Source organism: Nyctibius grandis, chromosome 5 (genome assembly GCF_013368605.1).
Source record: "Nyctibius grandis isolate bNycGra1 chromosome 5, bNycGra1.pri, whole genome shotgun sequence".
In the NCBI taxonomy this organism is placed as follows: domain Eukaryota; kingdom Metazoa; phylum Chordata; class Aves; order Nyctibiiformes; family Nyctibiidae; genus Nyctibius; species Nyctibius grandis.
The window spans coordinates 68,692,180-68,710,669 of NC_090662.1; the positions used below are offsets into that span (position 1 = coordinate 68,692,180).

Sequence of the window (18,490 nt, forward strand, 5' to 3'; positions counted from 1 at the left end):
TGCAAATCCTGAACAGCCATGCCAGAACTGAACACATAACTGCATGATGAAAAGAAGATGCCAAGGTGTGGATGGAAGGGAGTAGTTTACTTTACCAAGAAAGACTCCAGGTGGGTGCAATTGCCCACGCTGGGACTAGCCGCACAGTGCTTTTCATTGTCACAGATGGTAGGTGTTAGATGATGCAATGTGTATGGTGCCAGACAAATTACTTTTTTAGCTCATTCGTCAGGAAACAGGAGAAGAATCTGAACTGGATTTCCGTGCAAACCTGGAGCAGGAGCTGCAAGCTGCAACCCCAGCTGAGACCCAAGCAGTCAATGGGCTCAGTCTTTCAAACCAAGGCAGACACTTGCTCTGGGGATCAGGAATTACACAGAAATTGCCTGGAGTTTGGAACAAGTCCACTTAGTTTTAAGTTAAGCTGTGGATTGGGGAACGTGCTTATTCAATGGATGTAATGAACCTAAAAGTTGGAAAAGCCTGCTCCTAAATGAAAGCCTTGATAAAACTCCAGCAACCACGACAACCAGAACCATTGAAACGCCATGACAAAAGTTCAGCCCAAGTTGAAATTAAAAGCTGTGGTTTTTTGTTCTTTTTTTTTTATTTATTATTATTTTTTCTTTCTTTCTTTCTTTCTTCCCCCTCTCCAGCAGCATTTCCAGCCCAACACAGCCACGGTCTAAGTGGCAAGCTGGTCAGCGAGGCTGAAGTTAAAGCTCCCCACACCCCGACAGCCAAAGGCTACCGGGCAAAAGCTGTGCCTGGAAAGGTAGCTGCAGCCCCGGCGAGCCCCCGCACCGGCCGGGGGGTACCGTGAGGCGCCATCCCTCGCCCCCGGCTCCCCCCCTCAGCGGCCGGGGGTGCCGTGAAGAAGAGGAGGGGAAGTTGCTTGGCCTTAAAAGCCTGTTGCCGGCCGGCGAGCCAGGGTCCGTGCCGCCCCGCCGTGCTTTCCCTCGGCGGCGGGCGCACGGGGAGCTGCCGCCGAGCCCCCTCCGCCGGCGGAGCGCCCCCGTCCCGCCCCCTCCACCCCCCCGGCGGTGAGGGCGAGGCTGTCCCGCGGGTGACCCGCCCGGCGGGCGCGCCCCCACCGCATCACAGGAGTGGGCAGCGTGGCCGGTCGCTCTGCCCCGGCGCCCGCCTGCCTCCCTCCTCTCGCTTGCTGGCTGCAGCCCGGGCTGTGTTGAGTCAAAGCGCGGATCAGGTTCCCTGCCTCCAGTATAAAAATCTCGGCGAGAAATCTCCGGCGGGAGAGAGAGACGGGGCGCGGGGCGTGAGGCGGCGGCCGGCGAGCCCGTCCGTGGGGAAGCGAAGGGTCGTGCTGCTGCGGCGGCAGCGGCAGCGGCAGCAGCAGCAGCAGCAGCAGCACCAGCAGCCGCTGCTCACCGGGGACGGCCGCGGCTCGCCCCTCTCAGCTGCGGGAGAAGAGCCCTTCGCCGCCCGAAGTAAGTCCGAGGGGGTGGCGGGGGCTCCTGGCGTCCGCCCGAGGGATGGTGCTCCCCGCGCTCGCTCCCCCAGGAGGGAGAGTGGGAAGGCTTCCCCCTTCCTTGCCCCGACTCTGGGGCACTTGTCCCTGCGGGGCTCCGCAGCCCCGGTCCCGTCTCGCCTCCTCTCGCCGCCCGGCGGGTGCCGGGGAGAGGGGCCGTGGAGTTGGGTGGGAGCCGGGACCCGGCGCGGTGGTGGGGGACACATGAGGCCCCGGAGACACCCGAGGGGCAGGCGGGGAGGCGAGGTCTGGGGGTACCCGGGAGCAGGAACCGGGGCGAGGGTCTGGGGGTGCCGGGGGCTCCGCGGTCCCCGCCGCGCTTTGCCGTGGTGCGGAGCGCTGCCGCGCCTGGCCGCCTGACGGCCGCCCCGCTCGGGTGCTGGCCGTGGGTCAGTACCTGGGAGCGTTAAACAGCCAAGGCAGGGTGAGAAGGATAGAGGTGGCGCTGGGGGACGTGACCCAGCGGGGAAGGGAGGCAGGAGCCCTCTGGCTGGTCCGTTTCGAGAGGACGAAAGGGCAGCGGAGTGACCCCGGAGCCGCAAACCCCCTGCAGGTCCCGGTTGCCCTGTGTCAGGAATGTCCCGGCTGAGACTCGGGATAATGAGGTTCAATTGTACCCTCAGACCGAGCGCTTGAACTGATATGTTTCTTGGGACTTAGCCTTCTTATCCCTAGTTTACCTTTGGTGGAAAAAATGAATCTAGCAAGTGCTGATAGTTCTTTTTAAAACTGCTGTCGTTAGTTTACGTCTTCCAGTTGTTTCAGAGGGATGGGTTGGGGGAAAATCTGAGTTACCAATGGTGAAAATACAGTTTCCTCCTGTTGAGCATACAGATTATTCTGCAAATGTGTTACAGTCTCCAACACTGATGATTCTAACTCCTTACCCTCCTTCATCCTCTCCTTTTTAAAAGTAGAGCTTTTTATAGGGAAAAAGTAGTCTTAATTCTTCAGGAGCTCATCTGCTCTTCTTACACGTTCCAGTTGGATGTCGCACACCTCTCTCTTCCACACTGCAAGTCGTTTGACTTGGCGGTGAATGCCTACCATGCATTAGCTTAGTGGTACGCGCGGAAGCTGGATCCTAGGATGTAAACCCTAGGGACTAGTTGGTTCTTAGGAGTATTGTGGAAATGTTTGTGATGTGCATTTAATCTGTCTTTGTGAGATAACCCTGCAGCTATGGCTAGTGGTAGGTGTTTTAACTAGATCCTGTTTGCTCTAAATGACTTTGTATTACAGTGGAAGAACGCTTTACCTGTGGCTCATCAACTCTTGAACTCTCTGCCCTTTCCTTGTTTTCCCCTTGGGGCTTGTTTGGCCTGAGTTTTTAGCAAAGTTCAACTTTTTGGAAAAGAAATAAGACTGAGTGTGTACCGCGTGTATTAGGGAGGAGGAGGGAAGGGATGGAGAGAGAGAAGGGAAGGACATGGGAAGTGTTGTTACAAAGAAATACTTGTCTTCTACACTTTCTGGACAGTGTGCTTGAGCTGATCTACAAAGCAAAATTTATCGTTTTTTTTTTTTTTTCTGTGTATTTCTGTTTTCTCCCTGCAAAGAAATAAGAATAAAAAAAAAAAAAAGAAAAAAAATCTGAACTTTTAATTACGAGAAATAGTCTGAAGGGGAAAAAGGATCTTGCATATTTGTGAAAAAATTGTTAATTTGCTGTAGTAATGAAAATTTGGCAGTGAATGGAGAGGGTACTTCATTGAAGACAAACCAAAACAACAAAAAACCTGCTGCATAGTTTAGTGTCTCTCCCTAAAGAGAAGGAAAGCAAGGGTTTAATATACCCCTGTCTCCAGGCTAAGCTAAACTCTTTGGTGATTTACGAAGCTTTGGATTAAATTGAAGGACAGAAACTTAATGACTTTAGCGTGCTCCAGAGCAAGCTCTTAGGTGGAAAAAAAAGAGAAGCCAGCGAGAAATCTTTCTTTGTTTATAGTGTAGAAGTGGCCTAAGAAAACCAGACTTTTTGCAATTATCCAGATGGTCTCCCACAGCATCCTTGCAGCTAAACTGGGGAAGTGTGGTCTGGATGATCGGGTAGTGAGGTGGATTGTGAACTGGCTGAAGGAAAGAAGCCAGAGAGTGGTGGTCAACGGGACAGAGTCCGGTTGGAGGCCTGTGTCTAGCGGAGTCCCTCAAGGGTTGGTACTGGGACCAGTTCTATTCAATATATTCATTAATGACTTGGATGAGGGATTAGAGTGCGCTGTCAGCAAGTTCGCTGATGACACAAAACTGGGAGGAGTGGCTGACGCGCCGGAAGGCTGTGCTGCCATTCAGAGGGACCTGGACAGGCTGGAGAGTTGGGCGGGGAGAAATTTAATGAAATATAACAAGGGCAAGTGTAGAGTCCTGCATCTGGGCAAGAACAACCCCATGTACCAGTACAAGTTGGGGGCAGACCTGTTGGAGAGCAGCGTAGGGGAAAGGGACCTGGGGGTCCTAGTGGACAGCAGGATGACCATGAGCCAGCAGTGTGCCCTTGTGGCCAAGAAGGCCAATGGCATCCTGGGGTGTATTAGAAGGGGTGTGGTCAGCAGGTCGAGAGAGGTTCTCCTCCCCCTCTACTCTGCCCTGGTGAGGCCGCATCTGGAGTATTGTGTCCAGTTCTGGGCCCCTCAGTTCAAGAAGGACAGGGAACTGCTAGAGAGAGTCCAGCGCAGAGCCACGAAGATGATTAAGGGAGTGGAACATCTCCCTTATAAGGAGAGGCTGAGGGAGCTGGGTCTCTTTAGCTTAGAGAAGAGGAGACTGAGGGGTGACCTCATTAATGTTTATAAATATGTAAAGGGCAAGTGTCATGAGGATGGAGCCAGGCTCTTCTCAGTGACATCCCTTGACAGGACAAGGGGCGATGGGTGCAAGCTGGAACACAGGAGGTTCCACTTAAATATGAGGAAAAACTTCTTTACGGTGAGGGTGACCGAACACTGGAACAGGCTGCCCAGAGAGGTTGTGGAGTCTCCTTCTCTGGAGACATTCAAAACCCGCCTGGATGCGTTGAGATGCAGTCTGTGGCTGATACATCCTTGCCGGTAGAAGGTTGGTCTTACTATAGTATTACAAAACATAGTGCTGCTGTCCCTGTGCCATATGCCTGTATTCTTCTATGGCCATACTGACACTGAGGTCACTTTGGAGGCTTATTTTAGTCCTGACACAGCTGTACTGATGGATGTTTTGTGTAGATTCATCTTTCTGTCGCTAATATTATGACTTTGCTGACTTCCAGCAGTCACAGCTCCAGCAAGGTACATCTTTGACACGTCCTATGTTTCATCTTGATCATTCTTGGAACAGTTGTTCCTGAGTCCTCAGATAACAATTAAAAATAATCTTTTACAGGAGCTCTGAAAACGCACTCATTTAACTCATACTCTATTTTATTTTAGTGTGTTTTTGCAGTGGGGAAGATATGATTTATCAAGTGTTATAGTGTAACAAGTGTTTTAGTGTAACGCCAGGGCATTAGAGATGGAGCTGGCATTGCTCATGAAACATCCTGCTCTGTTCAAGCCCCCTCATTACCTACGCTCCCAAGTGTGGTGTTTTTCTGTGGGAACTGATCTCTAACAATGTACACGTTGCTTCGATATTTACAACCTCTTGCTGATCAGTGTATCAAAAGCATTTTCATTTAGAGGATTCATTTCAGGACTTTAATTGAGGAAATCTCTTTGTTTCAAGCCTCTATAATAAACCATTCAAAATGCTGTCTTTGAACGAACTAGGTCACTGTAACGTGCACACACAGAATGATTCTCCTCTGCTTAGGGTAGCCTGCATTTGGTCGACCCATATCCCTGGTGAGCTTGTCCCTGATTTATCCTTCTTGGACTGGCTTGTTCACAGGGAGCTTATGCTGAAAATTCACTGCTGGAGGTCATTCTCCATTCTTGGCATCTCTGGCAACCTTAAGCTTAAATTGCAGCCTCATTTTCTATCCAATCAATACCACTCTTATGTCGCTGAGTTTCCATGGTGCCCCCAATCTTCTGTCTACATATTGATGTCTGACAGCAGGAATAGCATTCTGTGTCGCTATATATACTTACTAAACCTGTCAAAACTATTTAGGGTCTGTCGCACTAATTTATATCCATATCCTGATATTATTTGTATCTATTGAGCTTTGACTGATGGAACTCACTGCACTAAGGATTCAGCCCCAACAGTGCACTCCAGGGATGGCTGAGGGGATGGATGTTTTGAGAAAGGGGAAAAAGATTCTCTTCTAGAGTAGCTGGGGTAGTCTAGAATCCTTTGAGCACAATAGAGTCATTTTGAAAACATCCAAGTCTCAATGGCTCCAAGTTAATGCTTTGGAAATCATTCTCCATTGTGCTGCTCTGAATGCATAGAGTGTCCTCTCCGATGGAGCCCTGGAGAGGAAAAAGAAAAGTGGGCATTGTCGAGTGTTCAGTGTGTGTTTGAGGAGAGTTGGGGGAAATTTGTTGTCTCACATCAACTTTCTTCAGCAGAAGCACTGTGGAAAAATGAAATTAAAGGAGCGAGCAGTGTCGTCTTTAATGTGGATGTTTGTGTTTTACTACAGTAACCCACAGAGCATTGTAGTTGCATGAGAAACGGTATGACGGTGTCTCTGTGGATTGACACAGCAGCAACTAAACAAGATGAGAAAAGGCATATCTTCTGTGTGTCATTAACTTCCAAGGGATTGATACCTGTTATTTGTGCCAACAGTAACAGACACTAAATAAAGACCAGTAAATTTTTTTTTATTAAATTTAAATATGCTTTGCAAACCATGGATCTTGTATCAAACAGAGGTGGTCATCAGCTGGAGAAACTCTTTAATCCCGCTACCTTTAACATGAGCTTGATCTAACCCATGAAATAAGAGTTGGCAGTCAGTATGGAATTTGCTGCTTAAAATTTTGTTTGCTCTGAGTTGCCAGAAGAACCGGTTTTGTGATGCCAAGTTCATGAATACTTTTCAGACCCTCTTCAGGCTCCTACAGTCTTTTCAGTAATGAAAAGTAAGAACCTTTAAGACTTAAAAGGCCCTGTTGCAGGTGGTGTTTGACATAATGGTATTAAAGTAATACAGTTTGTTAAGTTTTCAGCAATGGCTTACCTTATTGTGGTAAAAAGAGTCAGTGGAACTTTACCAGACTAGACTCCCTCTTGGCCAATATGTCTCACCTTATTTTATTCCAAGGAATAGAATCACTGAACCATTTAAAATATGTGGCTCTGCCTCCTGCAGTGGCACTGTGATTTTTTTTTTTTTAACTTTTCTCATTTCCTTGATTGCTTACATACGTGGGAGTGACTTTTTAAAAACTGTAGTCATCTTGCAGACTGCTTTTTAATGTCTTTCAGATCGAAGGTTGAGAGAACACAGCTGTAGGCAGTTTCATGGGAGATGAGAAGGGGGAATGTGAATGTAATAAAGAGCTAGATAATATTACTGATGCAGCCAGGTGATTTCCACTCCCTCTGTCCCTCTGCTCCAAAAAGCCTCTGCCCTTCCTTGCCTTCCCAGAATAGCAGATTCTGATTGCAATGTGGATAACCTCTGGAGGCAAGGAGTAGAGCTGACTATGAGGCAAAATCCAGTTTTGTTACATTAAGAAAAATGTATCGATATGTTAATTTGGGCCCTAGGAGCATGGTAGCTGCAACAGAGGGGTAAAGACTTTCAGAGCAGAAGAGCATTACAGGAGCTGGGGATTTTCTGATTAAAAACAGTCTCTGAAAATAAATAGTATGTGGGGCTCCAGTCCACTGCCATTTAGTAAACTGCAAAGTTCAGTTTTAAACTGGACCTTTTTCTTCTGAGGCCTGCCAGCCCTATTTCACAGCTTATTAAATGTTTCACGAGAACGTTGTAAAAATCTTCCTTCCTCATTAGTTTCTACAGAGTTCCAGTGTAGCTTGGACCTTGTAAACATCCCCTGTTTAGTTGTAGATGATGCCATCATCAAGTGCCTGTGGGGCAGGGAAGAGAAAGAGGAGAAATTCTCTAATACCTCGGTCTAAATGCTTGTTTTGGGACTGGTCCACAGCTAGCTAACAGCGTAAATGAAATCAAATTTTTTGCCATCTTCAAACAATATTTTTGGAGCAACTCACCATCTGCACAAGTTCTCCTCCCAGGAGTAAAACCAGACAGAACAACTGGGAGGGAAAAGGAAGCTGAATGGGCTCTTCTTTCCTTCAGCAAGGCTCTCTCTATGCACCTGGGCTGATGCTGTCTTGTCTTGGTGGGGCTGGTCCAGCTGGCGGTGGAGACGGGCACGGCACTAGGGATGCTGGCAATGAGGTGGAGGTAGCCTGTTTCTCAGGCTTGAGTGCAAAGTTGGTCTTGATCTTCTGAGCTCATTAAGGAAGATAGACCACTCTGCTGTTGTCTTCACCATCTGACTTTGCTACCTGCAACTGCCTGTTGTCTTAGGCTGTCCCTAAGGATTAGAAAGGTAAAAACCAGATAATTATGCTCTATATAATGTGTAAAAGATAGGAGGAATTCCCTGTGTATTGACACAAGCAGTAAATATATAGATACCTGTGGAAGTCACAATATCCCTGTCTGATCGCAAGAAACGAAAATGACTGAACTGGCTTCTCAAATTCAGTTCCATTGGATATCAGGCACAAAACCTGTTTTGTTCTTGTGTTTTGTTTCTCAGAGCCGTGTGAACAATGGCATTGGTTTCATAACCAACTAAAGATGATCTGACTATTGCATTTAAGGCTTCCTTGTTTCGACTGGATCACTAGTACAACAGATTTATTTGTGTATTTATTTTTTCAGCTATAGTTCTCACACATCATGTATCTCAAAATGCAAAAGAGCCTTAGAAGTGCAGTGCAAATGTATGCGCCCATCTGTAGCCAGCAACAGAAGGCTCACAGTCTGGAGCATCTTTATCTCCATGACAGGAGCATCCAAAATGTGCTTAATACGGTGTGTAAATAGTTCTCATATCAAAAACTTTGTATTTAAAAATAACTATTTTACAGGTGTTTTGTCTTTTTTTACAGGTTTACAGCATGCAAGCAACAATGGGAAGAGTGACATTGGCTCAAAATGCCTACTTTAACATTTCTGTGATGATTTTCTAGGCACTTCGTTAAATGGTATTGGATGGATCTTTTAAGAAAGTTCTACTTTCTATCTTTGAAAGTGATATAGGAAGGGACTTGGAAATAGCCTTGGTAGAAAGATGGCGTCTCTAATATGATGCCGCTTCTGCAGTGTTATGGCACTACATGGTCACAGCTTGCTTTTGGACAACTGAACTTTTTCCATTTCCATATTGTTATCTTTTTCAGCTCACTAAGAATCATATTCTTCCTGTCAAGCAGAGATTAATACTAAACTAGGCACACCTCCTTCAACCATTATTCAGGCGAAGTTGGTGCTTCAGCATGAGCTTCATCAGAATAAGGACTACAGAATTCAGCCTAAGATTTAGAAAGGGTGCCCACCCCTTTGTTTTGGTGACAAATTCTTCAAAATAAGACACACATGAATTATGCTGGTAAATGGTTGTGACTCTTGCACTTCTTGCAGCAGAATCTCATTACTTTCATTGAAAGTGCCTTTGGAGTGAAGCACCTTTTAGTAAATTAGAGATAAATCAAGAGATCGTTCTGATACTCTGCCTCAGTTCTGGTAGGAAAACACTTTGTTCCTTTAGTTTGAACAATAAAAATTATGTGTTCAAAAGTAGCCTCCCCGCCCCCGCCATATTAAACAGAAATAATTTGAACTTCTTGTTCTGCCTAGGGTGATTTCTCCTGGAAACCCAGTCTTCTATGGTAGTGGCTTAGCTTTCCTTCTGGTGCTGACGAAAGGCCCCTGAGATGCTCTGATTTCTTCCCAATAGCTTGTGCCACCTGACTGCCTGGTTGTTTGCTTGGATTGCTGCCTTCCCAGAGGTCACAAAGATGTTTTTGTTTGTGCAAGAGTCACTTGCTTTTATTAGAAGCCTGCCTGGGTGCAACTGATATTCAGTAGGGACCGAGGGATGGAAAAAATCTACTAGCTTTCCCTTTAAGGCTGACACATAGGATTTTCAGCAATCTTCCAAAAACACTACAAGCTTTGGTTCAGGAACTTCATGTCACTTCACTTATTAAATCCTCACTTTCCTAAGCTGTCCTTTCAACCCATGTTTCTTCCCTGATTTGCGCGCTGTCAGATGCTTTTGCTAATCTCTGTAGTTGATGTTTGCTTAAGTGATTATTTGGCAGAAGCGTGTGAGCGGGTGTGTGTGTGATTGCTGTTGGCATGGCAGTTGTTAGTATGATATGGCATTAGCATAGTTGCTCCGTGCTGCAGGCCTCCTCCTTTTCTAGATTTATTTGTGCAGCAACGGGACAAAAAGAAAAAAAAAAAAAATGAGAAAGCCGTGGGGGAGCCAGTTATGGTATGGTGATCCTCTGGCCAGTTTGACCAAAGACCTACAGAGTTCAGAGGAGTCTAAAGGCTGCTCTCGTTTTCCTTCTATTACTAAACATAAATGTATCATCCACCAGCAGAGGCTTTATAAAGAGCTTCAGGGATTATGGGCTGACTAAATAGGGGTATCTACATTGAATCTAGTTTTCAGGAATTTCCCTGTGCTCGCAAAATATCATGGGAACTGTGTTTATGGGGTGATAAGAAAAAGCAAGCTCTACTGCCTTTGTGTTTGTTAGCTCGAGAACCTGTCTTTAAATGGGACATGGAGTTTAGTTTGTGTTTTGAACTCATTCATATTGAGTGGCCGTTGGGATTATAGGTGTATGTGTTTTAAGAGGCATCAGTCTCTTCTCTCAGTCGCTTGTAATTTGAGGTACAGTCTCATGCATTGGAACAGATTTATGGGGTATGAGTTACCTCACTGAGAACAGTGGGATTTACTTAGACAACGTAAATGTAAAAGTGCATGTGAAACCTTTACTTGATTAATCAGTGCCTTGATTATTTCTGCTGTGTTAAACTTATTAAAAAATCTCTGATGATACAGTATGTGTTCAGGTGCATGCCCTTTATGAGTGGGTGGGGATGAAATCTCTTGTGGTAAGTTTTATAGCAATACATTTACCTGTGGGGCCTTTGGCAGCTTCACTTGATATTTTTCTGGACATCTGTTTAAGCATGAGCTGCTCTTGTATTGTGAGGTTTTTTTTTTTGGTAAAAGTCAAACTATTGGTGATCTGGTTTTCTCCACTTTCCGATGTAAACTTCTTCTGCCGGTCCATGTTAATAACTGTACCTTTCCAAGGCACGGTGTGGGCCGGGCATAACCTCTTGCCAAAACCTGTCCCAGTATGACTGTCTGGTGCTGTGAAGGTTCTGGCTTTATCCTGATGAGAGGTGGAGGCTACCATCTTCCCGCTGGGATCAGCCCTTGATTTTACCTCCAAAGGGAGAAAACTTCTGGGTTTAACATCTGAAATGGTTTTGTAAAGCTGTCTGGAATCAGAAATGTAGGAAAGCAGGGAACATTTTCTCTCCCTGTCCCTAACTACCTGCAAAACTGGTCATGTTTTCATGATGAAAAAATCTGAAGATCAAAAAGGGATCGGAATGGGAAGAAAAGCGGGCGAATTCCCTGCTCTTACTCATAATTTTGATCTAGGAAATTTATTTTAAGGCTGCTTTCAAAAACTTTTATAGATCCTTTTAGTATTTTGCAACTGAGATAATATTTACAAACACGTCTTCTTATTCGGTAGCATAACGTACTACATGATCCTGGCCTTTCTTTGTCTGCTTCTCTGTGCCCAAATACAGCATCTCTGTGTGAATTTTCTCAACGGGTGAGAGCTCTTGGAAATGGCTGGAGATTGAATACTGCCTTGCAAGGAAAGCACTAAAAAACAAAGATGGTATATTACAGCACGTACTTTGTTCATTTAATTGCTATGTACTATAGTTTAGTTTGAATTATTTATTACTATATCTACAAGGAAGTAGTCCTTTACATAAGAACACTTCTTGTGCTAACCGCAACTGTAGGTTGAGTGGATATGGAAACTGCGTTTTTAAAGAGAAAAAATATGAGATGTGTGGACACTTTGTCCCAACATTGTGCTTTACATGTCAGAAGTGAGTCTCCATTTGGAGAAGTTTTCCGAACTGTAAGGATGTGTAGCAAAAATGTGTAAACACTTTAGACTTTCCAATTGCACAACATGTACCGTAAATGACAAGTTCACATCCTTCTGTATTGACACTTTCAGCATGTGCAATAAGGCTCTAATTCTAGTTGGGATTTTACCAACTGATATTTCTCAAGTAATTGTAGGTGGGAATTTTTTGTCTTATTTAAATATGAGATTCTGAAACAAACAAAAAAAACAAAGCAAGCAAAGTCTGTGATGTGTAAATTATGTGTCTAAGTCAAGAAAAACAGGTTGAAATATTTCACATCAGGCCTATTGAAATGGAAATTCTTGAGTTACTGAATCCAAGATTTCTAATCCAGGTCAATGAAATTCTAGTGTGTATCTGAACACTTGCAGCACTTAGTGGGTGTTGAGGGAAATGGAAACAAGAACTTGAGCCTATATGTAAGAGAGTTACATTGGCTACAGTAAGCTCTTCATGATGCCTTATGATGTCCAGCTGATACTGTTCATTATGGCATTTTGGATTATCATAATGTCTCACATTATGGTAGTGGTATAGTATACATCATTGGGAAATGAGCAGCATTTTCTCAAATTTATCCTTTCCTGATAAGTTTAAATTTTTTTTCGAAGTATACCTTTTAAAATTAGAATATAATTGTAATAATTGTAAACACTTGTAATAATTGTAAATTATTGCAAAATTATTTGTATTACAAAATTATTTATTCACAAAACAATTGTAAGCAATTGTAATACTTTATAATTATTATTTACAATTATTACTACTATAATTATAGACTTTAATAAAAGTGGAATTTTGATTCCATTTTTTCCCAAAGACTTCTGCATGTTCTGTTCAGTTGCTCCACAGGACATGGTGTTTGGGATTTTTTTCTTTTTTTTTTTTCCTCCCCATATAATCATAGCTTTTGTTGCAAAAGACATTTTAGCCTTTGTTCAGTGTAAAGTAGACCCTTAACCTAGAATAAGTATAGTTTTCACTGCCTGATGCAGTGTGTGATTTGTGTGAAATGAAAGGGATATTTTTTTTAATCATCTCATTTATATCTGTCTTCCTTGAAGTTTAAAAAAGTATTCTAGGCCTAAAAACTTTTTGGAGTAGCAGAATTTACAAGCTGCGTCAGCTGATCCCAGGTGAACTGCTCGCATTGCGCAGCCTCACCTACTTCACTTACTTTCCTTGCTCAGATTCCTGTCTGGTCCCAGTTTTGGTGCCTTGCAAAACTAAGTCATTGAAGGCTGCTACTGCTTCTATAGCAGAAGCTGTATCAGGTTGAGAACTCGGTCTGGATTTTTCTAAGGACATGGATCATGCCCTGTGAGTAGCAGTCCAATTGTACAAGATACGAATATGGATGGGAAGAGCATGGGTCAAGTTCTGTAAAACCAGGGTTATGTGGACTGCTTAAAACTCTTTGCAAGTAGCGTTCATCTTCCTTAGCTTTAAATGTGCATAGATCTGAAATGGATTTTTCCCCAAACAGATAAACCACACCCAAGATGTTTTGGTTTTGAAAAGATGTATTTCCATAACTCTGAACAGCTGAGGTTTCCTTAATCTTAATTCTGAGTTCCTGTGTCTCTAATGTCCTTATTTTCATAACCCTAGCTTTGCTTGGCTTTAACTTCTCTCCTATTTAAATAGTGTAGTAGACCTACTACATAAATATTTCATAATATTATGAATTCATAAATATTATACATTTTCTCATGTTTCTTGTTTTCAGTGGCCTTTTACAGCCCCACGCCTAGCTCTAAATCAGCAAAATGCTTCAGCTTGTTTATTTCTAAGTGTGCTCACAATTCATGCCCTTATTTTAGCAAGCACATTTAGTTGAAATTTAACCTGGCATTCTATAATTGCATTATAATTTCCGTAGTGAAATTTTTTTTCATATTAAAGTTTAAAATTTTAGAAGTGCTATTCTAAAGTTTTGTCTAGTCTGAAATGGTTCTTCCGCTAACCACAGGGATGTGACATCTTTTGTCTCCAGAGCTTTTTTGATGTCTAGAAGTTAATTCAGTAATCATTGGTATATAGTGGTATGTAAGCATATGCATATATTTGTTCCATTAGACTTCAGTGTGTCTGTGATGAATTTTATCTGATATTTGTGTTGTCCAGTGGCCTGGGTAGTTGCAAGGACAAGGACCACCACACTGTTGACTAATACCATTTTATATGGGCAGCACATTTTGTTACCTTGTTTTTCATTCTTTCTTTCAGATACTTCATAAATGCACTTGACAACGCTCATCCTAGGTTGAACTTTGGGTGCTACAACCAACCCCCTCTTCCGTACAAAGAACTGATGATTGTTCTTACCCTGGGATTCTCAGTTCCTTGACTAATATTTAAAGACTGTCAGGACCTTACCTCTTATCCCAAGATTACCAAGCTCTACTAATAGCTTTATTCAAAGTCTTTGAAAATCCAAACAATTTACTTCTAGTGAAAAATAGCCAGGATAAGTTTCCAAAGGATTCTTGTAAATTAGCGAGGCTTGATTTATCCCTGTGAAAAATGTGCTTTTCTAGACTTTTATAGTTTGTGGGGCTTCTGTTTCAGTCTAGCTGGTTTACACCTGCCTTTAACTGATTTTTCTCAGCTCTGGAAATACAATTTAGTGCAATCGAATTACTAGAGTTGTTTCTTTTTTTATTTACTTTATTTTATTTCCCCTAACTCTGTCTGACAGTTCTGCCTCGAGTTCTTTACTTGTATCACTCTAGGGCATGCATCTCTTTTCCCTGCTTTGAAGTGAAAACTGAAGCAGAGGAGCCATTTAACTTCTGTGCAATCTCTTTTTCCGCCCTCATTGACTTTGCATCAGGGTAGTTTGCAGTACAGTCTGCAGGACCCACCAGCTCTTCTGGAGTTCCAGTTGCCCATGTGTTTAAGGAATGCCTTATTACTTGTCACTATGTATTTGCCTCCTTGTTCCTCAACCTTGCTCTTGGACCTCTTAATCTCCATTCTGCGTCTCTCCTGCTGAAGTTGTTCTCTCCCATTAGTTTCACTTGGGCTGGATTTCCATTTTCTTTCTCTTAAAGCTGTTTTGTGAGTGAATAAATTCTTAAACTGCATTTGAGAAGTCTCTTTTTTTTTTTTTTTTTCCTTTCTTTGAGGCTAGGGGTATCATCAATGATTGCACTTTGCATCCTTTCAGAATATCCTTGCTCATTCCTTGCATGCTTTATTACAGGAAGGCTCACAGGGAACAGAAGTGACTCCCAAATACTGTGCTTCTTGAAGCCTGGTTCTCTTAGGACTGGTGACGACCTCCTAGTTGTAGCACCCACCATAATAATGTAGTAACTTTGGGGTGATGATTTCAAAAGTTTGAGATAATTCTATATTTATATCCCATGGAAATGTATCCAAACTGTGGCAATTTCCCCTTTGGAAATTAGTCTAGGAAAGTAGCCCTGTCCAATTCCGGAATCAATTATTTTCCATTGTCTGGCACTAAGTCATTGTAGCCTTTCCTTCTGCAAGCTTCAAACCAGCTGCCACAATAGGAATTGGTTATGCTGACAAGAAAACATTTATAAAAATTATCGCATTTTCACATTTCTAGAAAATGGTAATGTTGCCATCATTTGATCACCAAGTATTTTACATCAATCGTCTCTGGGATGAATTGGAGGCTTGTATTCTACCATCCTCGAGACCGTAGCTCAGAATTTGTAGTTAGAAACTCTCCCCTAAAGTACCTCCCTGTGAGGAGATGCTCATTGAAGAGAGCCTGAAAAGTCAGATTTGTACTTCAGACTTCTTCCTCTTTCTTACTTGGTGTGCATGCAAGTACAGCCCAAGATTGTATGTTTTCTCCTTTTAGAAGAATCTACTCTAAGGATTTTAACTAAAGGCCTGACCTAAAGTCCACTGAAGCAACTAAATACATATATAAATGTATAGATTCATTGTGATTTAGATTGGGTGTATAATTTATCATTAACACTTTTTATGTTACTGCCTTTTTTTTGATTAACACTTGAGCAAACTGTGCTCCAGGAAGCTGTTGTGATACCAGAAATGCAAGCTGATTGCACTGGTGTACGTCTAATTTGATGCCCTGATGCTTTCCAGCTGTGGTAAATGGACAACTATTTGAAAATGAGTATGTTGTCAAGAGTTGGAATATCCTGTCAAAACTATCCATTTTCCCTTAAGTCTGGCTGTGTTCAATTAATCTGATGCTGACTTAGTCTCCCTGCATCTCACAGAGAGTGTTTTTAATATTAACTTGTTGTAGTAACACTTATACTTCTAAAACGTCTTTCATTTAACTCCTAGAATTATTCACATTCTGGGCAAAATTGATGCCTCCCCTCCACCCTGATTTCTATTATGGAAAATCAAGACTTAGCAGGTTGAGGTTACAGGTACTTTAAGGTTATTACCTTTTAAGTAATGGAACTCAAAGCAAATCTTTGTTTTTTTGAACAGAAGGAATCTTTTGTTGCACCCTTCATTTCGGAGCTATCCCTTATGCTCTGTGGTGGTGGGGAGGAGAGGGTTTGAGGTGTGTATGTGTTTGCTCCTCAGCAGAAGGTCAGGAACAACCCCCTCCCCAGGCTGCATCTCTGTGCCCAGATGGAGTGAGGGATACAGGGGACAGTAGTGTGTTATTACCAACTAATGTCACAACAAACAATCTCAAAGCCTCTGTGCATCTCTTTTTCTATTTTAATGCATGCAGGCATTTTTTTTAGCAGAAGCAAATCCACTTACACAAACATATGCAAGAGCAGGAAGGGAAGGCTAATTGATCAGGAAGACAGAAATGGGCTTCTGTATTTAACAGGATTTTTTTTTTGTGCTAGTGGAACAAGATTTATACTAATGATTGCTAATCACAGAGGTCACTTGAGCCCTTTCTTCAATTTGTATCGTTAGAGAAAAGCATCTGTAAAAGAATATATGGAGAGCAAAGAGGCACTTGTGAACCTCAGCTAGGCAGTGCATATAATCGTTCTGCCTTAATTTTTAGCAAACTAGTGTGTGCTAGTTCAGTGCATTGCCACTTGTAAGAGCTGTCTCTCAGCATTTCCATATAAGCCTGTTAACTGGATTGGGCTGGACTTAAGAAAGAGCTCATTCCTATTGATGACCTCAGGTGGCTTTTATGTAGGGTGTTGTGAATGGGCACAAAGGCTTAGTGCTCCTTGTCATCACGTGAGTTGCTAAATGTGGTACGGCTTTTGCAGTGACACACTGAGCATCAGGAGTAACAGAAGCCAGCCAAGGTTGCAGTTAACCTCCTGCTTCTAACGATGGTGCTTTTAGATCACTAGTCTACAATGCCCCTGAGTGTGGCAAATGAAGGGGTGTCAACAAGTAGCTTTTGTTTAAAGTAAATCATTGTTTAGGTGGAACGAGAAGAAAAAGGTGCCTGGTTTTAATGGTACTGCACTGCGCATAGGCTTTGGAAATGAAATAACTTGACCTTTCTTAATAGTACACCCGTGTTTCACATCCAACTGCTATTGCCGTGGGACTTGAACCACACAGTTAGGGGATTTGGTGGGGGAGGGAAGAGAATAACTTAGTGTGCTGATCAGAGCTCAGCGGAAATGTTTTTGTCAAATGACAGGTAGAAACAAAGACCACTGGCCTCCTGGGACTGGAGTGAGCCTTCAGGTTTAGATGGTGGGTCTATGGGATTTGGCAGCTCTGTTAACAAAGCAGTGTCATATTAGCCCACTGATAATGCTAGTGTGCTCTGGTGTTCATCTCCTGGCCCATGCAGGATTCATGACATTGTCTTACGGTGTGCTTTTCCATACGTGTGGTTTGCAGGCTGCTGGCAGCTCTGTGAGGTCCCGGTGTAGCCTGCTATTGATCCCTTTCTCCTCCTTCCGTTTGCATGGTGGAGCAGAAAGCACGCATGTAGAACTTGCAAATCACAGCAACAGAGGTCACAAGCACAGTAAAAGTTGAAATGATCCTGGCAAATCGGACAGTTTCTCTGCAATTGAGAGAGTTTTTTCACAGAGAAATGAAAGATGCTGTCCTTTGGGGTTAATAAAATGTGCACACATAAAGTTTGGAAACATGGTTATAGGATAGCAGGAGAAGGTCTGACAGCAGTTTCTGTATGCTGCTGAGGATGCTGAGTGTTTATCTGTTAACCCCGTCACTCAGGGACAGCTGAGCTCTAGTTGTGGTTTGTATGGGTCACTAATAACTTCGATGCACAGGGACTAACCTAGCTGCTGGATGCTTTCAGTCATGACACGTTTTGGCCTGAGAATTTGTATCTCCAAGTGAGAACTGAGTGTAGTGGCTGGAATGTGTTTGACCCCATTTGATACTACTTCATCATCTGACCCTTTGAAGGCTGGGTTTTTTAAGTGGAGACCTCTCACGGCATTTCGGTTTGGCATTTTTGATTCTTGTGACATCTGCCGTAGCTATCAAGGCAGATGAAGATGGTGTCCAAGAAAGGACCAAAGAGGATTACAAGGTGCTCTAAACCTGAGGACAGAGAACTTCTATGACGTGCCATGACAAACCAAGGCAGGACAGACCAAGAAGCTCCCCCCTGCCTGACGTTCATTGTAAAACCAGCTGAGCTGCTGTGCTTTTATGCCCTTTTCCCAGGGCCAGGCCTGGGACTGAGGGTGGAGCGGTTGGGCTGGGCTGCAGGGCTGTCACCCTGCGGGGAGTAGCAGATACTGCAGATAGTGATTAAGAAATGCTGGCAATGTGGTGGTAGGGACTACAGTGGCACAGATGGCAATGCATCATTTTTTTTTCTCCTTGTGGCTAGAACAGGACTGTGAATACAGAGGAGGTGCTGTAGGAGAAGACACACAGTTTTATGGAAGTCTAGGGCAAGAGGAATGAAATGGTGCAGACACAGT

The 18,490-nt window shown here is 43.4% G+C and overlaps 1 protein-coding gene across 2 annotated transcripts in view; it reads left to right on the forward strand.

Moving 5' to 3' along the window:
* Nucleotides 1-1,226: 1,226 nt before the first annotated feature.
* The window catches only part of PTN (pleiotrophin), a 75,294-nt gene continuing 58,030 nt past the window's right edge, over nucleotides 1,227-18,490 (forward strand). For both annotated transcript variants that reach the window (XM_068401849.1, XM_068401850.1), the window contains exon 1: nucleotides 1,227-1,448. The gene's annotated coding sequence lies outside the window, so the exon portion shown is untranslated. The remainder of the gene's footprint in view (nucleotides 1,449-18,490) is intronic.